The following is a 16,530-nucleotide window of genomic DNA, read 5'->3' on the forward strand; positions in this document are numbered from 1 at the left end:
GCAATGGTGGTTCAGGGAATGGGGTGCAGGTAGATTTCAACACCTAGGGTCAACAGGGAGAGAGCATTGGAACTTTATGGGGCACCCGTATTTGGAGGTACATGGTACCTCTTCTGTTGGGTTCCTGAGTTCTTTCTTCTTTGGAGGCAAAATCTGGGCCCCTGGAGTGTTTGTCAGGAATGAAAGAGCTAGACTACGAGACGTAGTCACTCACTGAGGCAGGACCCCCAACACATCCCCCCCAAGCCCACTAGTAGGAGGCAGTCAAGACCGTGTGTGCTGGAAGCACTGTATTATCCCAGCTGAGGCTAACAATGAACACAGAATACAGTGATAAGGTGAGCAGGTCTCCATGGGAGTGTTTCTATATTTATATTGAGAGCACTTCAAAGAATATTTCAATTGCTATTACTTTAGCAAACGTCTTTCATGCAAATTTTGATATTTTTCAATGAAGACACCTTTATCTGAATCAATGGAATGATTCTTTCCACTTCCTACATGAAACACACGTGCCTTTGAGTTGCACGCTTTGGACACACCAAGGAGAGAGTCTCTGTGGTGCCTTCTTCACATCAGCTCTGAATCTTGACAGGAAGCTGGCGTTCTAGGGAACCACATAAAGAGTCTGCATTACTTTATTTTTTAAATTTTGTTTCTGTTAACTCAGGGGCACGCAGCCACTGAACCACATCCCCCAGCCTATTTTGTATTTTATTTAGAGACAGGGTCTCACTGAGTTGCTTAGCACCTCACTTTTGCTGTTGAGGCTGGCTTTGAACTTATGATCCTCCTGCCTCAGCCTCCCAAGCTTCTGGATTTACAGGCATGTGCCACCACAACTGGCTAAGAGGCTGCATTAATTAAAATGTTGTCCTGGGAGCACATGGTCTCTGAGGCTCTGCTGGGCCTCAGGTCTAATGGGTTCCTAGGGGGTTTAAACTAGAGGTGATATCTAATAAGCTCTGGGAATTCCTCCCTGCAGAGATCACTGTTTGTTCATCAGACCCTTGATGTCTTTAAATCAGACTCCCCAAACTCCCGAGGTCCAGGTTGGGATGGCAGTGCTATGTGAGCAGTGGTCATCTTCTTAGACACCTCCTCAACACACCTGGACTCTGTGCTCATTTTTCCTGGCCAGCGCATACTTCATGCCCCGTATTCTCCTCTGCTCATTCAGCAGGAGTCCCTGAAGGGAGCCTGGTGGGAGCTTGATGAACCAGGCAACCAGGCCAGGCTCTGCAGCATCTGCTGGGCTGGCAGATATGGAGGCAAGTCCCCTGCTCCAACCTGTCCTCTCAGGTGTCCAGGGCCCAGAGCCTCGGTGGAGGAGTCCCAGGAGGTGTGGTCTTCTGCCTCCGTAGTCACCTTGGGGACAGAGTCCAGTCCTTCCATTGCAACCCTTGGAACTCTTCCCAGAACTCCCTAGCCCTCACCTGCTCTGCTGTCTCCTTTCCTTTCTGTTTTCCTGAGCTCCTCTCATCTGCTAACGAACCAGGTGAATGACATATTTATCATATTCATTGTAATTTTCACCCCTCTTCTTACCACCCTGGAATCTCTGAGTTCACCTGCAGAAGGGCAGGGACTCTTTATTGATTTGTTCACTGGAGTATCTCAATGGCCTAAAATCAAGGTTGGTGTACGTTCCTACACAGTAGGTACTTGCTGAGCCCAGTTGAAGGAGCCTATGATTTTCCCCAAAGACTCTCTCTGATGTTGTAAATTCAGATCTGACTGATCCACTTAAGGCCCTACTAAGTGCTGGGCTTCTATACACACGGACATGTTTTAGCTTCATGACATAGCATTGCTTTCTTGTTATCATTCTTCTGTTTTTTTAATAATGGAAATGAGTCTTACCGAAGGTCACTAGGTGCTAAGTATCCTAACCTAAAACCAGCCCTGACACCCAAGATCAAATCCACACTGTCCAGTCTTTCACAGTCGGAAAGTTCTCTTTGTTCTCCTAAGGTCTCTAAGGATACAATCCAAAACAATTCCTTTTAATTCTGAACCGTCTCCTAAGTAAAAGATAGAGAGCAATAATATCTATAAAGAAACATAAGAATTTAAGAAGTGCACTTTACTATGAGGCAGGAAAAAAGAAAAAAAAAAAAAAAAAAAAACAGAGGCAAAATCCCAAGGCCATTTTCCTTTCCAGTTTATAGTCTGGTTTCTCCCTACAGCGGGTGCCTAATGAGGCGTGCTGCACAAGGCCAGGCAATCAGACTGCGCACTTCGTGAGCTTCCCTCTGCAATCCCCAGCTTAGGACACCAAGTTTACAGCCCTTGCAATAAGTTTTGCACACATGTATTGTGCAGTTGGGTGGAACTGAGAGCGGAAGCCAGCCTTGTCTGGCACTAGCACCTATGTTCTGAACACTGCCCAGACCAGAGGCAGAATTGGAGACTGAGTAAGAGGAACAGAGTTTCATACCTCCAGGGGTGCTCTGGATAATTCCTGGATGACCCTGGCATTGCCTCTAGGGGCATATCTCTCTCAGGACAGCAGGAAGAACTGGACAGAAGTCACAGAGTTATTGATGACAAAGTAGAGCTCATTGGGAGCCACCAGGACAAAAGCCTATCCTACAGAACAGTGGAAAAGGATGGAATGAGGAGAGAAGAAAGCACCAGAATCTCTAGCAGCTGGGGCATCAGATTTATATGTCCATCCACAGAGCACATTGACTTTTAAAAGGAGGGAGACCCACCTGGCCCACAGTAACCTCCCAATTCTGGCATAAACCAGGTGGGGGACAGGGGGAGGTTGGAACCTGTGGTGGCATGTGTCTTTGCAGAGTTAATAAACTGATGGGCAACCAGAGGAGGAAAGAGGGTTGGTCAGGTGTCAGGGACCCGGGCCACCCTGCGAGGGTGCCCTCTGGGCCTTTGACATCAATTAGGCGTCTAGTAAGAAAGGGAAGACCTTGGAGCTGTGGTGCACGTGGTCCTACTGCCCTGGGCTGAGCCACAGCCAGTCTGAAGGATGGAGTCCCTGGTCTCCCATATGAGGACTTTGGGGAGCTCTCTGGAGCAGGGTAGAGGGCAAGGGCAAATCGTACGTACCCCTGGCAGGCGAGGAGGGAGCCCCGCTCCCTGTGGGAGGGAACGTATTGGAAGCAGTGCAGCCCTGACATTAGCATCGGTGTCATGGGCAGCACCGCAGGATGCTTCCCCTGAGAACTGCCTCACTGAGGCCACACATTAACTCTCATTTCACAGATAAGAACCGGAGGCTGGGGTGTGGCTGCTTGCTCTGCACCACACATTCTTAACAGGGGCGCCTTCATGCCCAATGGATGAAAATTGCTGGAGGTAGTGGCAGGGTCAGGGAGTGAAAATATCTTCATCTTCTTATGCCTACATATGCATAACATGCAAGAACAGTTCCTTAGAACAGTGTATGGTTCGTATTCCGCTATCCACACATGGATTGACTCCATATTCAGCTGTCCAGATATGCAGAGTCTACAGCTATCCAGATATGCACAGTTTCTATATAGCTATCCAGATATGCACAGCCCCTACACAACTATCCATATATGCACAAAGTGTATGCACATTTGCCCAAATAAAAATAAAGCACATAGGCCACTCAATAGCCTATCTTTGGAATTAAAAATTCATGGGAGCATACTAAAGAAAAAAAAAAAAAGTTTAAATAGATTTTCTTGGAGGTGCTGATGAAATAAAAAGAAGGGGGAGGAGAGGAGGAAATAGAAGAGGGGGAGGAGGAAGAGGAGAGAAAATGTTGGGAAACCCTGGTGTAGACCACTCTTTAACTGCTACCTACACACGGCTCCTGAGCACCAGAAATAAGGCCATGTGGCTAGTCTGAACCAAGATGTGCATGGACTTAGCAGGAAAAACAATGTAAAATATCTCCTTGATAATTCTGTGCCTATTACATGTTGGAACAATAACACAGCAGCCATCTTGGGTTAAATAAAAGTATTACTAAAATTAATTTTACCTGCTTTTGTTTCCTTTTTTTCCATGTGGATCCTAGAAAACATAAAACCACTCACATGGCCCACATCCCATTTCTGATGGGCAGTGCTGCTCTAAATGACCATCTGCTAAGAGGAAGCACTGGGACGTGCCCACGTCTCCCCACTCCCTCTGTATGTGGCTCTGCTATCCCATAGCTGTGTCCTTTGAAAACCACTTGCTGTGTGACATTAGGCATGCCTCTTAACTTCTCTGAGTTTTAATTTTCTGCTGCCCCAGTCTCCACTGAGTCTCTGTTAATGTAGAAGCTCCCTCTAGCTGTGAGGTACTTTGGACTCAGCAGTGAGCCTGTGGTCACAGCAGAACAGGAGGGCATGAGGTCCCCTCCAAACCTACTTCATCAGCTCTGACAGTTCCATAAATAGCAACTTCACCTGCTGTGTGCCTGCTCCTGGGAAAATACCACTGGGCAGGTTTAGGAAAAGAGACCTTCTAGCCCGAGACCAGCGGGTCAAAAAGAGCAAGAGCTAAGTGATCATTTTAACCAAGAAAGGGGAAAAACAAAAACTTGCATTTATTCTTAGAAGGAGGAAATATAGCCATGCCCTCCCCCGCCAAAAAGAAAGCCTTTTACAAAACCTTCCTGTGATAAACGGGGGCTACTAATACCTCTTACAAGTGCCGCTCTGCTGGGTGGAATTGATGCTCAAATCTCCAGCTGGACCACCTTTCATTCCCTTCCTAATGCCTAATTTAGTGGGGGAGAAAATCAATTCTGTTTTAATTTCATGAGAAAAATACTGAATGAAAGAAAAGTGCAATAAAGTGAAACTTCAGCCTTCGGCCCCCCACTGACCCAAAATGTGTGATTATGTGATCAATGGATTCCTCCTTGGGAGGCCTCTTCAATCTGCCCCCTGCCTTCGCCTCTGAGAAGGAGGCAGGAAGTTCCAGGCTGGTCAGAGAAACCCTCTGGGGTGTTTGGGAAATTTAGTCAGGCTCAGGTCGCCTGATTTCCTCCACTCTCAGAATTCATTTCCACCCAACTCCTTTTGATCTAGGCCTCTGAATACCCACCTCTAACCAGCAGCCGCCCCTACCTCTTTGAACTCCTGGCATATCTTCTCAGTCCAGGATCCTTCAACAGCAGGATCCCAGAGCAGAGATTCTGGTCCCCCTAGAAGCAACACTGCCAGTCCTCAGGAGCACCAAGGTCAAGCCCGGGATTCTAGGCTCACCCTCAGGTCCCAAGCCTGGCTCTGCTCCTTACTAGCTGGGAGAACCCAGGGCAGTAATTTTCCCTAAGCCCTAGTTTCCTCATCTGCAAAATGGGACCAGTAATGGTAGTGATCTCATAAACTTGAGAGGACAAAATGAGATATGCCCGGGAAGAGCTTGGCAAGGAGCCTGGCAAGTGCTCGCTGGTCACAAATGTTACTTGCATGCTTATTGCTGTCAAAACAGACGGCCTGCTCGATAGTTCACCTTATATTTTGGCTTCACAGTGGCACAAAAGGGAACCCATACAACCATTGTGTCCCACTTTCAATTGAGTATTCTATAAGTTACAGGAAATATGCAACACTTTAATATAAGCTTTAATTTTGATAATTTTGTACAACTGTAGGCTGACTTGAGTTTCATGTGGAAGGTAGGCGAGGCTAAGCTAACCTAGGTAGGTTAAGTACATTACATGTCTTTCTTTCTTTCTTTCTTTCTTTCTTTCTTTCTTTCTTTTCTTTTCTTTTCTTTCTTTCTTTTCTTTTCTTTCTTTTGGTTATGTACATTACATGTCTGTCTTCCTTCCTTCCTTCCTTCCTTCCTTCCTTCCTTTCCTTCCTTCCTCTCTCTCTTTCATCTTTTTTAACAGTACTAGGGTTTGAACCCAAGACCTCATGCACACTAAGCAAGTGCTTTGCCACTGAGCTACATCCCCCACCCCATTAAATGCCTTTGACTTATGGTATGGGTTTATTGGGATCTAATCCCACCATGAGCTGAGGAGCAGAGGCTTGAGCCTTTGGCTTCTGCCCTCAGGGCGCCATGCTTCCAGATTAGTCAATCATTGAGATTTGCAGATAAGCCAATCAGTTAAGGCTGAGCACACGTTTATTTTTTTCTTCTTCATTTTTTAAAAATATTTAATTTTAAAATGATTTTAGACTTACAGGAAAATCGTAAAATGAGTACAGAATTTCAGTATACCCTTGCCCAGATTCCCTTAATGTTAGTGTCTTAACAATGGCACGGTGATTAAAACCAGGAGGTTAACTCTGATGGGCACAGTGAGCTGTCCTGTGAGGAGCACTGAACGGGCCACATTTGCACCCCACTTCTTTTCCCACCAATCTCCTCCTGCCAATCCAATCCAGGATCCTAACTGCTCTTCATTATTAGTTATTCCTTGGTCACCTCCTGTCTGGGACAGCTCCCCAGTCCTTGTCTCTTATGACTTTGGCTCTTTTGAAGAGTACTGGTCAATTTTTCTGTATATTTCCCTTTAATCTGGTTTTTTATTTTTTTTTTTTGACATTTTCTCATTAGATCATGTTTTTTGTGTTGTTAGCAAAAATACCCCCCAGTTGCTGTGCCCTTCTCAGAGCCCCCTTATCAAGAGGCACCTGAGGTCCATTATTCTCACTACTAGGGGTGCTTGTTACCTGATCTCTGGGTTAGGAAGTCACCAAGTAGTTGTTGAGCATCTACTCTATTTCCTTTTGGGATACAAAAGAGAAAAAAATGTTATCTATGCTTTCAGGAAATCTCTAAGTCTAATGGACAAATGTTCTAATTACTATCTGCTAAGAAACAAATCACCCCAAGATTTAGTGGCACAAAACAATTTTATTATGCTTATAGATTGTGTGGATCCAAATTTTTAAACTATTTTTATTCATTCATATTAATTAAACAGATTAAGGCTTCACTGCGCTGTTTCCACACATGCATGTGTGATGATTTGATTGTGCCCACCTTCTCTACAACTCTCTCTTGCTCTTCCCTCTTCCCCTGCCTGCCCTCCATTCTCCTTCCCCTTCCTAATACTCCATCTTCCATTTTCAAGTCTTTTTTTTAAATCTTAATTTCAACATATGAGAGAAAACACAATCGTACTTATTTATCTTTTTCTGGCTAATTTCTGGTTCCATCCATTTTACTGCAAATGACCTGATTTCATCCTCCTTTATGACCACATAAAACCCCATTGTGTATATATATACCATGGTTTTTATCCATCCATCTGTTGACCAGCTAAGCTGATGCCATCTCTTTGCTATTGTGAATAGGCTGCAATAAACATGGGAATGCAGAGTTCCTTTGTAGGCTGACTTTATTTCCTCTGGATGCGTACCCAGGAGTGGGATAGCTGGATCCTATGGTAGATCTATTTTTAGTCTTTGGAGGAACTCCACACCTGTTTTCAGAGTGACTGTACTAATTTACATTCTGTGGGTCAGTAATTTGGGAGGGTATAGGACTGGCTTGTTTCAACCCCAGGAAGGCTGGGGTCTCGGCCGAGAAGACACATAAGACCAGGGTGACTAGATGGCAGAGAACTGGAATCATCTGCAAGCTTCCAGATTGGCAGTCTGGAACCTGGAAGATAATGCTCCACTGGGGCTACACACGGCCTCTTCATGTGTCCTGTGCTTCCTCACATATGGCTGTCCCGAGAGTCAGACTTTGTGCATAGCCACTAAGATGCTGTAGGTACCAGTGTCAGAAGCTGCCCTGCATTTTATAGCCCCGTGTTAGAGTCACTCAGCATCACTTCCTCCATATTCTATTGGTCAAAAAGCCACAAGTCTTCTAAGACTCAAGAGGGGGGACATACACTCCACCTCTGGATGGGGGGAACTTCAAAGGCTTTATGACCATTTATAAAAACCATTCAAAAATAGGAAAGGCACCAAAGAACTTTCTTCTGACACAGATTTGGGAACTTGGGCCCAAGAGGACAAGAACTTCACCAGCTTGGATCTCATTAATTGCCACATATGGTGGGATTGAGTGCCAGCTCTGTGGACACGGTTGCTGGGGAATGCTTGCCAGGTTCTCTCCTGAGGGAGGCAGGTTCAGAGATGACCACTGCAAAGCCTTGTGCTCTGACAGTCACAGCCACCCCGCCAATCCCTCCACCTAGAGATGGGTCACACAGGGTGGGCACAGAGGGGCCAAGGCAGAGTGCCAAGGTGGGTGAAGAGTGCTGAGCATTAGTGCAGAATGACCTCATTTCAAATCCCAGCTGTACCACATCAGGATTTGTTACATTTTCATTCTTAATCCTCATTTATTCAGTAAACCTTATTGACTCTTACTTTATGCCTGGCTGGGTGCTTGACAGTCATTGTAATAAATAAATAGAACCCAGGCATTTCCCTCTAGGAAGGATCTCCCAAACTGGCTCTGCCAGAAAGGCTGTTGGTATAGCTGCAAGGTTCCAGAGAGCAGGGTCATGAGATGATTTAACTTCTCTCATATCCAGGCCCAAAGCCAACCAGAGAGAAATTGGTCATGCAACTTAGCAATTTAACCAGGTTAAACTTCGCAGAACAGAAATCAGCTGAGTGAGAAGTTGGAGGGCAAGCCTCTTACATTCAAAAGCCCAGGAAATATTGCTATGCAGACTAAAGCCACTGGGAATATCACTAGACAGACTCATTAAGCAGGAAGGTTTCTGTGAAAATAACCAAATCATAGCACCCCTACACCCCAGTATGAGATTAAAAGCCGAAAGGAAGGTTTAAACTTAATATTATTAAACTGCATTATGACAATTTAGGAAGAAAGAGGTTAGACCATCTGAGTTGACAGTGGTCCTGTTAGGGACTGTGACATCCCTCCTGTGTAGGGCAGGGAGGGGAGGAGAGAAGATGGGAAGTTGCTCTGTGCTAAGGATTGGAGATGGCAGAGAGAGCATTTGGGGCCCTGGGCATGCTAGGCAACCATTCCGCCTCTGAGTGACATCCCCGGCCCAGAGCAGGAGTCTTACTGAGCCTTTCCCACTCTCTCCTGTGGGCCACAGCCATCTCCCTGACTGGACCTGAGTTCCTGAAGATGTCCCAGCACTCAGCCATGCCAAGAGTGAACATTTGCTGTACTTTCTATTTTGCAGCCACAAAGACCCACACAGGTGTCAAGCCCTAGTTTGTCACTTTCTGTTGATCCATAAGCATTTTAGTTTGACAAAAATTTTAAATTTACAAAGAAGTCGGAAAAAAAAAAGAATAGTCCCAAGGGCTCCCTTCACACCGGCCTCTTAGCGTGGCGTATTTATCAAAATTAAGAACCGGTGCCGCTGCGTGAGGATTGAGTGAACTCAGGACTTTTCGGATTTCCCCCATTTTCCCACAGAGGTCCCTTTTTCTCTTCCAGGTTCCCATGTGCTAAGCTGACATGTGTCCTTGTTATCTGAAACCAGCCATCAGAGTCGGTGATGAGATTGGAGAAGCTGACCATTTCTCCGTCTCTTTATCTGTGACCTTGACACTTTGTAAGCCTACTGATGATCTGTGTCTGCGCTCGCCTGACATTTTCTCATCAGCAGACCGAGGAAGGCAGGGGTCCTTTTTATCGCGTCATGTTGGGGGCACGTAACCCCCTCATGACCTGTCACGGGGGCTGTCAATCTTGCTCACCTGGGGGAGCCAGTGTCTGCAGGTCACTTCACTTTGAAGTCACCCGTTTTTCCTCTTTCCGTGTTCCATCCATTCAAAGCACGTCAGTGGTGCAGCCACACGGAAGGTGAACGGGATAAGTATCAAAGAATTTCTGGCTTTATGGTCAAAGCACAACAGTAACTAGTTAATTTGGGGGAAGACACTTTGAGGCTATGGGATGTTTTCTCTTTAGTTTCACCCACTGGATTCAGCTCACCGGGCCCCCTGTCCCAGGCCACACCTGTGGCATCCAGGGGTGATGTTCCGGTCCCCTCCAGCTTGCTGCAGGAGGCAGCTCCCATTGGCACACACTGCCTCTCAGAGCTCTTCGGCCTCACCCCTTCCTGCTCTGAGTCCCAGAGGCAGTCCTGTTGGTCCAGTTCAATCTCCCTGGTAGCTTTAAAATGTATCCACTCCCAGGGCCTTATAGCCAGAGAATTTGATGTACTTAGTCCGTGGCCAGGGACCAGTAGTTTTTAAAAGGTCCCCTGAGCAGTCTATGCTCAGCCTGAGCTGAGGACCATTGACTCAGCCCAACTCTCTCACGGTTCTGTATGGGAAGTTGTCCTTTTGCTCTCTGGCAAAACCAGTTACTCCCACATCGGTGTTCCCAAAGGACTCGACTCCCTGAAATATCCATCAAGGCCTGCTTTTGTCCCCAAAGAACTCAGGAACTGGGCCTGCTTCACCTGCCTCTTCCTTGCCCAGAGCCCAGCACAGAGCCTGGCAAGAGGCAGATTCTCAGTGAGTAGAGTGGTGGATTGAAGGCACCAGCAGGGCCCCACAGAAGCCAAGGCAGTCACTGTGCCCAGACTCAGGAACATCAGGGATAGCTGTGAGTACCAGTCATGAGCACTTTTCCATTGTTATAACCGTCCCCAGCTCTCTAGGCAACAAGGCACCTGGCCAAGAAGTCGCTCTCACATGCGACACGGGCATCTACCTGTCCCCGCTGTTCTTCAGAAGGGCCGTGTTCACACTGTATTTTTTAATTGCTGAGAAACCAAAGAGTGGGCTCTATACTGTGTAGCAAGAGATTACCTTGAGCTGGTCTCCCTCTGCACTGTTTGCCTCCAAGGCCACCCGGATGGCAAAGACCTTGCTTGTGAATGCTTTTCCAGCAGATCCAAAAGGGAGAAAATATTTCAACCTGTTGTTTAGAGCTTGAGAACCTTTTAGTCAATGAAGGGGCCACCCTGGTCTATTTCACATGTCGTCTTATTAGAATTCTGTCCCTTGAGACTTTCAGAATAGGAGGTGGAAGCCTGGGGAGAGGGGCAGGAGCAGCTAGGAGGCAGAGTGTAGGGTGATGACCCTCCCCAGGGGTTTAGGATGAAGATATAAGATCACAGCACCAAGGTACAGAGGATCCTTCTGGAACATCAGGCTGTGGGTGACAGATCTCCACTCAGTTTACACTCTGGTCACTAATAGCTGGTGCTGTTGTGGATTTCCTTAATTTTTATTTTTTGCATCTTGATCATTGGTTGACTACGCCTTGTCTCTGATCATGATGTGAACGTGAACCTCATGTTTTTATCCCAGCCTGTGTATAAGTGTGTAATAAGAGCATTTGACTCAGGTGATGGAATTGTATTGGCTCAATTCAGGGTCTTGGAAGTGATCCCTTTGAATGAACCCATGGTCCTGCCAGCCCACCCCTGGTTTCTCTTCTCTGTTTTGTGGCACCAACATTCACTCACCGGTGCAGAGATGGGACCCTGGTGAGGCTGAGGCCCCAGAGAGCACTGAGCTCTGTGCCCAGACCTCTCCTTGCACAGCTGTCTGACGGCCCTCAGGCTGCCCTCACCCCCTGGCACACTGGGTTGGTGGCCGCTGGCACAGCTCTGCAGGTTTTCCTCTTCTGTGGCTACAGAAACCAGACCCAAACACCAACTTGCCTCCCTTGCCTTCAACTGGATAGTCACCCTGGACCTTTGCCACTTCAGGACTTTGCCAGGCAGGACCGTCTGCCTGGAACCTAGGAGGCTCCTTCCTCTGCCCTGACTGTACCTCCTGCAGGTGTGGCTTCCCCTCTCTCCTGAGACGCCTTCCTGAGTGCTGCACTGCACAACCTAGCTGGCACTTTGAGTGTCCTCTCCTGGCCTCAGCTTCCTTAGAGAAGGAATAGGAACAGCCACGAAGAATCCGTGCCATTTTTTTCCAGAATTAAATGAGATGAGTTTTCTCGAGCCCCACCTGCCTCAGTGCCTGGAGAAGGATGTAGGCTCCCAGTGGTGCTCCCGCCATGTGCTCCTGGGTCCTGGAGCTTCCCTCCTCCCTGCCCTACTTCAGCTCTTCCCTTCGCCCCCACGCACCGCCTCGTCCTCGGGAGTCTTCTCATGTGCTCCATTTGAACAAGACTGACGTAATCTTTCCCTAGTGAACAAACAAGTCCTTTTGCTCCTAAGACAGCCTCTGGTCCATTAGGCTAGAGCTCTGGTGCAGAACTTAGTCACTCTTGGATTCTTGGACCCTTGTGACTGAGTAAAGAAGCTGGAGTCACTTTGTAAAATAAACTAAAACAGAGAGGCTCAGCAAATTACTCAAGCCACACAGCTAACTTGATCACTCATTTGTATATCCTAGGAGATGAAATGTTGAACAAAAACCAGGTAAGATCCTTGTCCTCTTGGGGCTTATAGTCTAATACAGGGCTCAGTAAACTTTTTAACAAAGGTCCAGAGATTAAATATTTTAAACCATGTGGGCCTTAGGGTCTCCGTCTCAACTACTTATTAATTCTGCTATGGTGGTGTGAAAGCAGCCTCAGACAGTACATAAATGAATGGGAGGACTGTAATCCAATAAAACCTTATTTCCAAAGACAGGTGACAAGCTGGATTTGGCTTGCGGACCATACTTTGTTAACCCGTGAATTATGAAATACTAGATGAAATAATTGCATCATTCAGTGGAGAGTTAGTGAGTCAGAGGAGTGATATGCAACTTTGGGAACATAAAATAGGAGGACCTGGGAACCACAGGGGGCATGCGTGGAAAGTGTCATTTTAAGTGAAGTCTAAGGATGAAGAGTCTTGAATTACTCAAAGAGGAGATGTGGGAAGAAGGAATAAGCTTTTCAACATGACAGACTAGCTGGTCCAAAGGCCGTCTGGTAAAAGAGGTCATGGCTTTTTTTCAAGTGCTAAAGTAAGGGTTGAAGGGCAGGAGGAAGGGCCGTTGAAGCCACCTTGTGCAGTGAACTGGTTCAGACCACAGGACAAAAATGCAGTCTTAATCCTGAGCTATGGGAAGTCATTGCTCTTATGACATCATTGAATTTTTGTTAATGAAGTGCTCACTCTGGTTTCCAGCTGGGGATTCCACTGCAAGGAACCACTTTATTGTAGCTAGAGCCCATCCCTGTAGCCCCAAATTGATGGACAGGCAGCTCAGCACCCTTTTCCCTCATGAACCCTTTATTTTGTGTTTTCTCTGCTAGCAAACCTTCCCTTTCCTCCACTTCTGAATGAAGATTCATAGTGCATTATGCATTATGGCCACAGCCCCGCCCCCCATTCCATTTTTCTTACCTTTCTTCTTTCCCTCCCCAGGTCTGATCCCCGACTAACTTTGTAAAACTTGCAAGTTAAATTTTTCAAAGACTGTTTCTGACAAAGCAGTGGGAATTAGATTTGGTGAAGCCCTTCATAAAAAATTGAAGACATGCTATATTAACATGCATTGATTTATTCATAGTGTTTCATTACAAGTAAGTGAGGATCCTGTAATACCAGGAAAGGTTAGGAGAGCAGGGGAGTGCGGTATATTATATTGACAGCTCCGTGGAAATTGAGTCGCTTTTGGATTGAATTTGGAGCGTAGGAAAGGAGCTGGCTAGTAAATAAGGCATGAGTTTTACCTCCCAGTGTCTGTATATCAGTGGAGTTGCCACCAGCTCCGGCAGGGGGACAGGGACAGGAATTTTGAAGGAATGCAAAAGCATGTCCTCTCCACTGGCACGCTGGGGTTGGTGGCCGCTGGCACAGCTCTGCATGTTTCCCTCTTCTGTGGCTTCAGAAACCAGATCCAAACACAAACTTGCCTCCCTTGCTGTCCACTCAACAGTCACCCTGGACTTGCCGCTGTGTAGACCTCCACCACCCCGTCAGGACTTTGCCCAGGCAGGTTCCTCTGCCTGGAACCTAGGAGGCTCCTTCCTCTGCCCTGACTGTACCTCCTGCAGGTGTGGCTCCCCTCTCTCCTGAGACGCCCTCCTGAGCGCTCTTGCTTTGGTATTGCTCAGAAGCAGACCCCAGGCTAAGTCAGGATTTGAAGATTACTGAGAAGATTACTGAGAAGTTTTGGAAACATCAGTAAAGACATAGGGACGGGGGAAGAGAGAATTTTATAGCCAATGATCAGAATGTGTTCAAGCCAGCTGCCTTTCCAGGCGAATGGAGCTGGAGCCCCGAGGGAAAGTGGACAGGAGCCTGGGGAATTAATGGGGCAACGCTGGTCAGTCGTTGGAAGCACCCAGCCAAGAAACCCTCAGGCACAGAGGGCTGGAGGCTTGCAGCACTTGCCTCTGAGAAGGGCTGAGGAGACCAGAGGGAACTGGGGACAGCTGAGCGGTTGCCTGAGCCCTGAGTGCACATGCTCAGGCTCCGCCTGTGGAAAGCCCAAGTTCTCCAGCACTCTGCACTTCTCCCAGGCTCACTCTGCCCCGGGTAAAGTCGGCTCTTCTGCACATGTGGCATCAATTTCTACTCCACCCCTGCTTCACACAGGAGAGAGAAATCATCTCTTTCTCTAAAACACTTGGTGCCACTACCAGAAACAGCAGATCACTTATTTTTAAGTTAAGTTGGCATGTTCCCTTTCCTGCCTGGGTCTGACCATCCTGTAAGTATGGGATCTTGGTGATGCAAGATAAAATGACACAAGCTGTCTGTATGGCTGGCTGGCTTCTCTCTAGAATGGAAGCCACTGGAGGATGGACTTCTGTTCATTTGGGGCCCCCAGCAGTGATTATGCAGAAAACATTGGAAGTTGGAGAGGGAGTAACGGAACAGATAAATGGATGCATTCTTAACTAGTGAACCCTGTTGGCAGGCCAGGCAGTGTGGTGGAGAATAATGAGCACAGGCTTTGAGGTCGAGGCCGGGATTGAGTCCAGCATCAGAATGGATGACTGAGTAATCGTGAGAAGGCATGATTGACAGCCACACGTGATACATGGGCGACTCTCACAACATGTGAGGAAGAGACCAGACACGAAAGAGCACATACTGTAGGATTCTGTTTATAAGTTCAAAACAGGCAAAACTAGTCTATGCTGTCAGAAGTGGGGTGATCCTTGCTGCAGAGAGGCGGGGAAGATTGGAAGCAGGCCTGAGGGGGAAGCCTTGGGACTGGGAATGCTCTATTTCTCAAATTTTTATGACTCTTGTTTGCAAAAATTCATGGAGCTGTATACTTCTCTGTATGTACACTATAGCTTAATGAAACATGTTTAATGGAACAAGCCAGATAAGAAAACAAACAAAAACAATCCTATGTGTGCCACTTACTGTGTAATTCAGACACGGGACTCTCAAAGTGGGACCCGTGACAGTCAGCACCACACTACCAACTTCAAGTTACTGTCACAGCAAGGTAAGTGCAGAAATTGAGAGTGAGCACTCCAGAAACTTTTCTACCTCGACATTGCTGTGACACCCACCCGGGTGATCAGTGGACAGTGGACACAGTCATCATTGCACAGTGTAGATGAGTTTTGTTGCTGAACTCACAGGATAAGCCATGTGGGGAGGGGACTTTGGGTTATTATTGGTCCAAAGTGAATTGGAAAACCGAAAACTGGGGCTTTGCCATAGATAGTTTGAAAAGGTTGATTTAATAATGCAAGTTATTTCCAGTTGAGGTTCAGTTTCTCCATCATTAAAATGAAAACAATCCTGGTTCCCCCAAATTTTGGGGGAAGACGAACAAGATAAGGCATGAGAAAACACTAGAATGTAAACCATACCCCTGTGGAGAGTGGGCCCAGGATCTGCATTTTAAACAAGTCTTCTACATAATTCTTACTGGGTTACTGCATTCAGACATTGCTCTTCAGCACCAGTCACAGAGAGCTACTGTACTTTTGAATGTGGCTAATCTGAGGTGAAGTATACTTTAAGGGTAAATTCCACAGCAGATCTCTTTTTATAAATTTTTTTTAGTTTTTTTTTTTTTTTAACTAGTCATACATGACAGTAGAATGCATTTTCATAATCGTATATAATGGAGTATAATTTCACATTCTTCTGGTTATATGTGAGGTAGAACCCCACCAGTCGAATCATTGTATCTGTACATAGGTTAATAATGTCTGATTCATTCTACTCTCCTTCCTACTCCGGGACCCCCTCCACTCCCTTCACCCACCTCTACCTAATATAAAGTAACTCTATTCCTCCCTAGCCCCCCACACATTGTGAATTAGCACCCATCTGCATATCGGAGAAAACATTCAGCTTTTGGTTTTGAGGGATTGGCTTATTTCGCTTAGTATGATATTCGCCATCTCCATTCACTTACTGGCAATGCCATAATTTCATTCAGAATACAAACAATAATAAATGTTGATGAGGATGTGGGGAAAAAGGTACACTCATACATTGGTGGTGGGAATGCAAAATGGTGCAGCTGCTCTGGAAAGTCGTATGGAGATTCCTCAGAAAACTTGGAATGGAACCACTGCTTGACCCAGCTATCCCACTCCTCGGTTTATACCCAAAGGACTTAAAATCAGCATACTAGAGTGACACAGTCACATAAATGTTTATAGCAACTCAATTCACAGTAGCTAAACCAAGGAACCAACCTAGGTGCCCTACAATAGATCTCTTAATATAAATATGAACTTAATATGAATAATAGAATATAAACTATCTCATTAAATGTTTTAATGCTGATCACAGGT

At 46.4% G+C, this 16,530-nt stretch overlaps 1 protein-coding gene across 8 annotated transcripts in view; it reads left to right on the plus strand.

The window, feature by feature from the left end:
* Window positions 1-16,530, plus strand: part of Ptprt (protein tyrosine phosphatase receptor type T) — a 1,023,334-nt gene that overhangs the window by 727,115 nt on the left and 279,689 nt on the right. The gene's annotated exons all lie outside the window — the stretch shown is intronic.

The sequence above is a fragment of the Sciurus carolinensis genome, chromosome 2, assembly GCF_902686445.1.
Source record: "Sciurus carolinensis chromosome 2, mSciCar1.2, whole genome shotgun sequence".
In the NCBI taxonomy this organism is placed as follows: Eukaryota; Metazoa; Chordata; class Mammalia; order Rodentia; family Sciuridae; genus Sciurus; species Sciurus carolinensis.